The sequence below is a fragment of the Neofelis nebulosa genome, chromosome 9 (genome assembly GCF_028018385.1).
Source record: "Neofelis nebulosa isolate mNeoNeb1 chromosome 9, mNeoNeb1.pri, whole genome shotgun sequence".
In the NCBI taxonomy this organism is placed as follows: domain Eukaryota; kingdom Metazoa; phylum Chordata; class Mammalia; order Carnivora; family Felidae; genus Neofelis; species Neofelis nebulosa.
The window spans coordinates 31,339,159-31,349,098 of NC_080790.1; the positions used below are offsets into that span (position 1 = coordinate 31,339,159).

General features: G+C 40.7%; 1 long non-coding RNA gene across 1 annotated transcript in view; it reads right to left on the reverse strand.

The window, feature by feature from the left end:
- LOC131484640 (uncharacterized) overlaps positions 1-7,659 on the reverse strand; it is a 57,805-nt gene extending 50,146 nt beyond the window's left edge. Inside the window, exon 1 of the long non-coding RNA XR_009248362.1 lies at positions 7,285-7,659. This is a non-coding gene — a long non-coding RNA (uncharacterized LOC131484640). The remainder of the gene's footprint in view (positions 1-7,284) is intronic.
- Positions 7,660-9,940: the final 2,281 nt, after the last annotated feature.

Below are 9,940 nucleotides of genomic sequence, written 5' to 3' on the forward strand. Positions count from 1 at the left end.
CTCTGACCCTCTCCCATTCATGCTGTGTCTCTCTCTGTCTCAAAAATAAATAAATGTTAAAAAAAATAAAAATAAAAGAACTGAGATCATACCATGCACACTTTCAGACCACAATGCTTTGAAACTTGAAATCAACCACAGGAAAAAATCTGGAAAACCTCCAAAAGCATGGAGGTTAAAGAACACCCTACTAAAGAATGAATGGGTCAACCAGGCAATTAGAGAAGAAATATCACTGTATGTTTCATATGTCTTTTATTCTCTGGCTTCTTTTAAGATATTTAAAAATCTTTGCTGTACAACTATTTGATTATGATTTCCTAGATGTGGTTTTTTTTGTTGTTGTTGTTTTTCCAGTTTGTTGTTCATTCAATGAACTTCTTAAATCACTGAGGTGATATTTTTCATCAAATTTGGAAAAAAACAGACTATTATTTCTTTAAGATTTTTCTAAATCTCAATCTCTCTTCTCTTTTTCTGGAATTCCAACTACATTTATGCCTGAGCATTTAATAGTGTTTTACAAATAATAGAGTCTATGTTCTTTTCATTTTCTCCAGCCTTTGTATCCTCTTCTTTTCAGGTCAGATGCTTTCTATTGCTCTGTCTTTAAATTCACTGGCCCTATCTTTTGCATTATTCATTCTTCTGTTAAGTCCATTCAGTGAAAATTTTCACTTCAGATACTTTATTTTTCAATTCATTAAGTTCTTTTTAAAATAATTTCTATTTCTCTATAGCAGTCTCCAATCTGTCAACTTATTATGTCTATCTTTTCCTTTAAACCTATATACATATAATGGCTGTTTTTTTTTTTTTTTAATTTTTTTTTTTTTTTTTTTAAATGTTTTTTTTTTATTTATTTTTGGGACAGAGAGAGACAGAGCATGAACGGGCGGGAGAGGGGCAGAGAGAGAGGGAGACACAGAATCGGAAACAGGCTCCAGGCTCCGAGCCATCAGCCCAGAGCCTGACGCGGGGCTCGAACTCACGGACCGCGAGATCGTGACCTGGCTGAAGTCGGACGCTTAACCGACTGCGCCACCCAGGCGCCCCTAATGGCTGTTTTAAAGTCTTTGTTAATTCCAACATCTCTGAATCTGTCCTATTTTCTGTTATTTTTTTTTTCCTATGTATAGGCCACATTTTCTTACTGCTTTATGTATCTAGTAATTTTTTATTGTGTGCTAATCATTGTAGATACTTGAAATTTTCTTCTCTTAGCCTCTGTGACACAATAATCTTAGGGTTTTTCTCCCACTTCTCTGGTATTCTGTCCATCTTCTTTAAGTCTGTCCTCTTCTCAATCTTTTAATGTTAGAAATCCTCATGTCTGAATCTTATATATTGTCTTTTATCACACTACATTTTCTCCGTAGGCAATCTCATCTGCATCTTCTGCGGTAATTACCACCTATACACTGATGATTCAAAAGCATATAAATTCAGTTGAGACCTCTCCTCTGAGCTCCAAGCTAACTGCTACTTGTTTTAATGGTACATCAAACTCAATATGTGCAGGGGAGCCCAGGTGGCTCAGTCAGTTAAGCATTGAACCTTGGCTTAGGTCATGATCCTGCAGTTTGTGGGTTCAAGCCCTGTGTTCAGCTCTGTGCTGACAGCTCAGACTCTGGAGCCTGCTTTGGATTCTGTGTGTGTGTCTCTCTCTCTGCCCCTTCCCCACTAAACTCTGTCTCCCTCCCTCTCAAAAATAAATAGACATTTAAAAAAAAACTCAATATGTCCAGAACCAATCTCATGATCTCTCTAGCCTGCCTGTACACACACACACACACACACAGTTTAAAACAAGACTTCACTGTAATCATCAAGACAGTATAGTATTGGCACAAAAAACAGACACATAGAACAATGGAATAGAATAGAGAACCCAGAATTGGACCCACAAATATATGGCCAACCAATCTTTGACAAAGCAGGAAAGAGCATCCAGTGGAAAAAAAGACAGTCTCTTTAGAAAATGGTGCTGGGATGGGGCGCCTGGATGGCTCAGTTGGTTAAGTGGCCAACTTCGGCTCAGGTCATGATCTCACGGTCCGTGAGTTCAAGCCCCGCATCGGGCTCTGTGCTGACGGCTCAGAGCCTGGAGCCTGTTTCGGATTCTGTGTCTCCCTCTCTCTGACCCTCCCCTGTTCATGCTCTGTCTCTCCCTGTCTCAAAAATAAATAAAAATGTTAAAAAAAATTAAAAAAAAAAAAGAAAAAAAGAAAATGGTGCTGGGAGAACTGGACAGCAACATGCAGAAGAATGAAACTAGACCACCTTCTCACACCATTCACAAAAATAAACTCAAAATGGATGAAAGACCTAAATGTGAGAAAGGAAACCATCAAAACTCTAGAGGAGAAAGCAGGCAACAATCCCTTTGACCTCAGTTGCAGCAATTTCTTACTCAGCACATCTCCAAAGGCAAGGGAATCAAAAGCAAAAATGAACTATTGGGACCTCATCAAGATAAGAACTTCTGCACTGCAAAGGAAACACTCAGCAAAACTAAAAGGCAACGGATGGAATGGGAAAAGATATTTGCAAATGGCATATTGGATAAAAGGCTAGTATCCAAAATCTATAAAGAACTTACCAAACTCAACACCTGAAAAACCAATAATCCAGTGAAGAAATGGGCAGAAGACACGAATAGACACTTTTCCAAAGAAGACATCCAGATGGCCAACAGACACATGAAAATATGCTCAATGTCACTCATCATCAGGGAAATACAAATCAAAGCCAGACTGAGATACCACCTCACACTGGTCAGAGTGGCTAAAATGAACAAATCAGGAAACTACAGATGCTGGTGAGGATGTTGAGAAATGGGAACCCTCTTGCACTGTTGGTGGGAATGCAAACTGGTGCAGCCACTCTGGAAAACAGTGTGGAGGTTCCTCAAGAAAATTAAAAATAGAGCTACCCTATGACCCAGCAATAGCAGTACTAGGAATTTACCCAAGGGATACAGGAGTACTGATGCGTAGGGGCACTGTACCCTAATGTTTATAGCAGCACTCTCAACAATAGCCAAATTACGGAAAGGGCCTAAATGTCCATCAACTGATAAATGGATAAAGAAGATGTAGTTTATATACTTAATGGAATACTACTTGGCAATGAGAAAGAATGAAATCATGCCATTTGTAGTAACGTGGATGGAACTGGAAGGTATTATGCTGAGTGGAACAAGTCAGTCAGAGAAGGGCAGATATCATATGTTTTCACTCACATGTGGATCTTGAGAAACTGAACAGAAGACCATGGGGGAAGGGAAGGGGGAAAATATAGATACAAACAGAGAGAGAGGGAAGCAAACCACAAGAGACTATGAAATACAGAGAACAAACTAAGGGTGGATGGGAGGCTGGGGGAGAGGGAAAATGGGTGATGGGCATTGAGGAAGGCACTTGCTGGTATGAGCACCGGGTGTTGTATGCAAGCCAATTTGACAATAAATTATATTCATAAAAAAATAAAAAATAAAAAAATAAAAGAAGGCTTTGATTGTTTTTCATTGCTTTGTTAGGATAAAAATAAAAATTATTAAGATGGAGTGGCTCCCGTTTGACTCCTCTTAATACGGCTTCTTCTCCCTATGCCTCTCTGTCATCCTATTCCTGTGTCTGCCTGTTAGCTTTCATCCTGCCTCTGGTCTTTGTCTATACTCTTCCTTCTGTATGAAATGCTTTCCTCTCTTCATCATATGGTTAACACCTTCTCCTACACCAGATTAGAACTCAACTGTCCTTTTCTGGAGGAAACCTTGCCTGACCCCTCTTGACGAAATCCAACCCACTCTTCTAGGTTCACATTGGCACAATGTACTTCTCATACATTGTGTATGCTCATGCATTGTGTATTGCTTATAACAGTTGTAATTTTATACTGGTGTTTATGACTACTTCATTCACGTGTGACACCTCTACTGAATTTTGGACCCCATGAAATTTAAAGTTGTCTGTGTTTACTCACTCTTATATGTTAGGCATCAATCATAGCATAGATGTTCAATAAATATTTACAGGACAAGCGAATAAATGAACCAAAATGCTCTTCCATTGTTCTTTTTTTAGAGTCATGCTTAGATCTGTCTCTGCCTTTTTAAGAAATGTTCTAAGCAGGGGAGGATGCTGAGGGACTGGTCAAACATCAGGAAAATCAAGTAACATGGAAACAAAATAAGTTGGTCCCTTGCAATTAGGCTTCTCATAAGAATTCTTTGTTTCTTCCTTAAAGATGAAACTGGAACATTAAAATTGATATTTTGGTCCCAGAATGATAAACTTAAAAACCATAATTAAAACATGTCTACTATTGAGACTGGTGGTACACTTTGTCCTTCTTACCTGTAAGCCTCAAGGAGCCACCCAAATGATTGTGTCATCAATGGGATCACAAAGCCCAAGTCTTTACCCACTTTTTTAATGCTTCACTTCTAACATGGGAAGCTACCTTTTCAAGAGATCTCCTGCTACATTGTCAAGCCTCTGACTAGGCTGGGCTATAGTTGCCTTGAAGTAAGAGGGTCAGTGTTTTTAAGGGTAAGATATAGTTTGGGATGGTATTGAAAAGGGTAATCCTGGGGAAGTGAAGGCAATTATTAAGACCAAGTATGAAACAATGCCTGGTAGCCAAAAGTGAATTCATATCAAAAATTTCTACAGAGAGAGTTATAGCTTCTGAAGTGGGAATGTAATACATGGTCTGGGGATAAAAAAAAGAAACAAACTAAATATGAGAGAAAATACAAGGAATGATTCAGAAATTAGAGTAGATAGGGTGCATGTCAGGGGCAGAAAGGTATCATGGGACAAGTAAGGCCATGGACGTGCTGGTCTGGAACACAAGACAAAATATTACTGGTTAAGTTGGTTTTGTTGACTAGTAAACTAGATGGATTTGAGGCATTTTTATCTGTTCTTGCTCTTCATGTGATATTTTCTTCCCGATTCTTGCATCACTTTTGTTATCTCAGAAACACATCAGGAGCAAGACAGAAGCTCTTAGGTGGCTTATTAGTACTGGGACAAGTTGATCCTTCCTTTCACAAAGACATTCATTCCTGAATAAAATAGAACTTTCAGTCAAGTAGTTGGTCCTTAAAAGAAAGAAAAGAAAAGAAAAGAAAGCATGAACTCCGTCCCTTTTTTGACTAAATACTGAGAACCAACTTGTCTATTTCTAAGTAGAAACTTTCTTTCTTTATACATGTTAAATGCATATTTTTTCTTTAAAAAAAAAAGCCATTTGGCCCCTTTATTCCTGAGTTCTTGATAGAAAAACAAAATGGTCAATAACTCATTTCAACATCCACATTTAGCTGAGAAGCTTTTGGTGATTCAACCCCACAGATGTAGGTAAAAGGTTCCAGAGAGCAAGTGGGAGTCATGAGTTTACCAAAACTCTGTGAACACATTCTTTTTAAGGCTTGAAAAACCCCAAGGCTTGCCCTTGTTTTAGGAAGAATAACTACCGGAGAAGTTTCTGGCCACTAGAAGATATGGCCCATCATGAGGAGGGCAGGGACAGCTGGGCCCAGGCCACAGTTGGCATGTCACCCGCATCCCACCCCCCTCCTGCCTTGCAGCTCTCCCCAGAGATATCCACTGGGTGGGAAGTCTGTTGCCAGAGAACACAGCCTGATGTTTTCCATTCCTGATCCAGGAAGTCCCCCTTCCCCTGCCACCCCCACATCCTCAGCCCTGCAAACAACTTTTATAGAGGAGAAGGGGAGCAAAGCTGAAAAAGGCAAATATCCCTGGTGGAGTTTGAAGAGAGGGGCCCCTTGTTCAAGGATTTCTCCTCTAGACTTGAAAGGACACTTCAGAGTCACTCATCTTAGTTCTGATCTTTCTCAGTATGTAAGAAGCCACTAAGAAAATTTACCCTGGGAAGAAAAATTCCTGAAGCTGAGTTAGACACAGATAGCTGTTACCACATGATCTGGCCGTTAGTTACCTCTGACTTTGTGTCTTCCCACTCCCCTCTATGCTGGACTGGCCTGCAGCCACTCAGGCCTCCTTGCTGATTGTCAAACAGCTAAACATGCTCCTTACTCACAGCCTCTGCCCACCCTGGTCATGCTCCCACAGATCTGTATGGCCTGCTCTCTCGCTTCATCCAGGGCTCTGCTCAAATGTCATTCTGGCAGACACATCTTTCCTGGCCATCCTGCTCATACCCTTATTCTATTTTATTTTCTTTCGTAGCACTATTTTTTACCACTTGATGCATTTTATGGTCATGTTTGTTTGTAATACAGCTCACTTGACTAGAATATAAGATCCATAGAGAAGAGACCTTCCTGCTATACCCACAGCACACAGTGGGTGCTCAGTAAATATTTGAGGAAGGAAGGAAGGAAGGAAGGAAGGAAGGAAGGAAAGAAAGAAAGAAAGAAAGAAAGAAAGAAAGAAAGAAAGAAGGGAGGGAGGGAGGATTGTAGGGAGGGATGGGAGGGGAAAAACAGAAGAATGGAGGGAGTTGGGAGAGAGGAGGAAGAAGGGGATGAGATGAGAGGTGAACAGAGAGCTAAATGGGGTCTCTGAAAGTAGACATGGGAGGCACCCAAAGAAACATTCCTACTTCATCCATTCCCTGTGCCTGGGATAATCCATTCTGAGTGGTAAAGAAATATCTTGACTTCATGTTAAATGAACTATTGGTCATGTTATTGTCTTCCATCCCCCAAACCCACGTTAGCCTCTGCGTTAGTGTCTATTCTTTTGTTCTGCCGTGTTAACCCTAACTAGTCCCAAGCCCTTTCAGAAAGGTAGCCCTGCCCTGATCCTCAGTCTGATGGCTGAAGACCCTTCTGCCTTGCCTTACAGAAGTCTGCCCTCCTCCGTTGTCCCCATCCCAGCCTAGCAGCAGCAGCCTGTGCTACCTGAAACACTTTCCCAATGTCAGTTGATGGGAACCCCCCTGACTCCTGTCTGCTACACAAACAGAGCCAACCCCAGCTGCCACAGTGATTTTCAGTCTTGTGCTGGATTCCATACCTCTTCTCTTGCCCACCTTTGGTTATTGCAGATTAGACCATCTTTCTCTGTACCTAAGACATCATTAAAAGTTATAGAAAAGAGAATTTAAAAAGAAAACAATTAAAAAGTGAGATGGCATATGTGGATATATACATATGTATCATATATATATATATATATATATATATATATATATATATATATATATATATCAGAAGGCCTTTGGCCTAATAATAACATGTCACATCAAGGCAAATGACCAAAAAAGTAAAATTTCCCGACCTACCTCCCTGAAGTGGACTCATCTGCGGAGATATGGGCCTGGATGGGGTTCTAATTACTTCCTGCCCTTTAATTAGAAGGGCCTGTCAAATCCAGAGTTGACCCAGTGGATCAGTATACAGGTCTAAGCTGAGGCAGCAAACGGTGATTCCCTCTGAGATGCCAAAAAAAACCTGGGCTCCCCTAGGTAAGCCATGGCTGGCCTTGGCTTTTTGGAGGTCCTGCATGACCAGCAAGTTCTCCCTGATCTGTGCAGGCCCTTGTCCCTGACACAAACCCCCAACATTGACCTAGAACCAGTGCCAGGTGGCTTCGGCCTGGAGTTTTTCTCAGCTAGACTCACTATCCTGGGAGTTTCCCAGAAAGTCCTTGTCCTTCCACAGCCATCTCTCAATGCAGTGAGATTGTTTGTGGGAGAAAGTTGATGGATGAAGGGTGATGTCACAAGCTGCAGCCAGGCTGTTTTTCTTGAAGGCTGCCCACACAGTACTATAATCATGCAAACTGAAATTCAGGAAATAAAATGGAACACAGATAGTTTGTCATCCTTGTTAGCATTGGAATTGATGAATGAAAGGTCCAATCATCCAAAAGTCCCTGAATTGGGTCTTCTTGTTCAAGAAGACAACAACAAAAATTGGCTTTTAAGTTGCAAAGTAGACAAACTGAACAATACATAGTTGTTGAAATAGTTGTTTGAGCTTCATCTCCCATTCTTGCTCCTGATCTGTGGTTTCCTAACCACAGTATGTAGAGCAAGTGGAAACAAACTACCCAAATTCCGAATTATTAAAAACTGGATAAGCAGATTGAACAACTGAGAGAAGCCATATTTTCATAGTTTCCTGGGTGATTATTAAATATGATAGAACATTGTCTACTTTGTTATAGATTAGACACCCAGTCTCACTTCCAAGAAAGGCTTCAGGTGAGCAAATGGTTGCCCTCAATTTTTCACTTTCCTTTTCTATGGCCCACCTAGGAGAGACCGAGGAGTTGAACCAGTCAGGAAGTTCAGCAGTTCTCAAGACATACTACAGACAAAAAGATGTAGTTTAAAAAAAAACAACAACTGCTTTCTGGGGTGCCTGGGTGGCTCCATTGGTTAAGCACCAACTTCAGCTCAGGTCATGATCTCGCAGTTCATGAGTTAGAGCCTTACGTCAGGCTCTGTATTGACAGCTCAAAGCCTGAAGCCTGTTTTGGATTCTGTGTCTCCCTTGCTCTCTCTCTCTCTCTCTCTCTCACTCTCTCAAAAATAAAATAAAAATTAAAAATCTTTTTTAAAAAACTACTGCTTTGGGGACAAATGTATGACCTGGCCAGAAAAAGGCCTTCTTATTGGATTCTAAAGAATCCAGCAAAACTGAAAGTAACAGACAGGTACAAAATTCTAAACAAAAAGATGAGTTGATATCATAATACACAGACAAATCAGGAAAGAATGGTGGGCAGTGGCTGTCAGACCAAACACATCAATGACATCCTAACATAGATTGTCAGGTCTGAACTAGTGATACAGCAAAGTTATAATTCTGATCCAAGTATGGGGGTTGGTTCCCTCCGCCCTCCTTCTGTACAATCTGCTGTATAGACATGCTTTGTTTGGTAGAGCTGTCCTTTATAGTACCCTTGGCAGACTCCTCCTAAGTGTTAGAATTCTTGGGTTTGGCTTCTCTTTTTATCTCTTCTCTTTCTACCCTTCCTACCTAGATCATTCTAATGGCTTTAAATAGCATCTCAAATCTCAAGCCTCAGGTCTGAGATCCAGAATCATTGGTTCCAGTATCCACTATCCATCACCACTTGGATGTCCCATGGACACTGTTAACATGAAATGCACAAATCTTTCACTTGCTTCCTTGTAAAATATCTTTGTCCTCCTCCTATATGCCCCAGCTCAATAAATGGCATGCCCACTCATCCATTTCTCAACCCAGAAATGGGATCACATTCAACCCAAGTTCGGTCAATTCTACTTCCAAAATAGGTCTCAAAATTATCCATTTCATCCCATCCTCGCTGGCACTTTCCTAGTACTAGTCACCATCATCTTTTGCCCAAACTAATAACCAGTCTCCATATATCCACTCTTGCTCCTTCAAATTCGTCCAGAGTTACTTCATCCATCAAAAGATGGATGATTGTGTCATTCTCTTTCAGTATATTCCCACTGAATTCAGGAGAGTCTAGTCTTCTTCCTGTGGCCTAAAGACTCCAAGATGTTGCTTTTGTTTATCTTTTGCCTTGTCTCATGCCCGCATTCCCTTCTGCCAGTTTCAATGGTCTTAAACATGACAAGGTCTGTTTGTTTTTTAGCTCACTTGTTTATAATCTTCTTTTTCCATAAAACTGTTACTCACTTTGTCATTACTCTAAATCCTGTCCCTTAAAAGTGTCCTGCAGTAGGTATGCAATAAAAATGTATTAAACAAATGTTGATGGATGCTGGAAGTCAGAAAAAGAGCCACCTTGCATCAACTTGAATGGTTCCAGTAGTTGTTTGACTTTTGAAGAAGGAAGTATGCCAAACTATCTCCTCAATCAAAATATGCTTTTCCTGGGGTGCCTGGGTGGTTCAGTCAGTTAAGCCTCCAACTTTGGCTCAGGTCATGATCGCATGAATCGTGAATTTGAGCCCCACATTGGGCTCTGTGCTG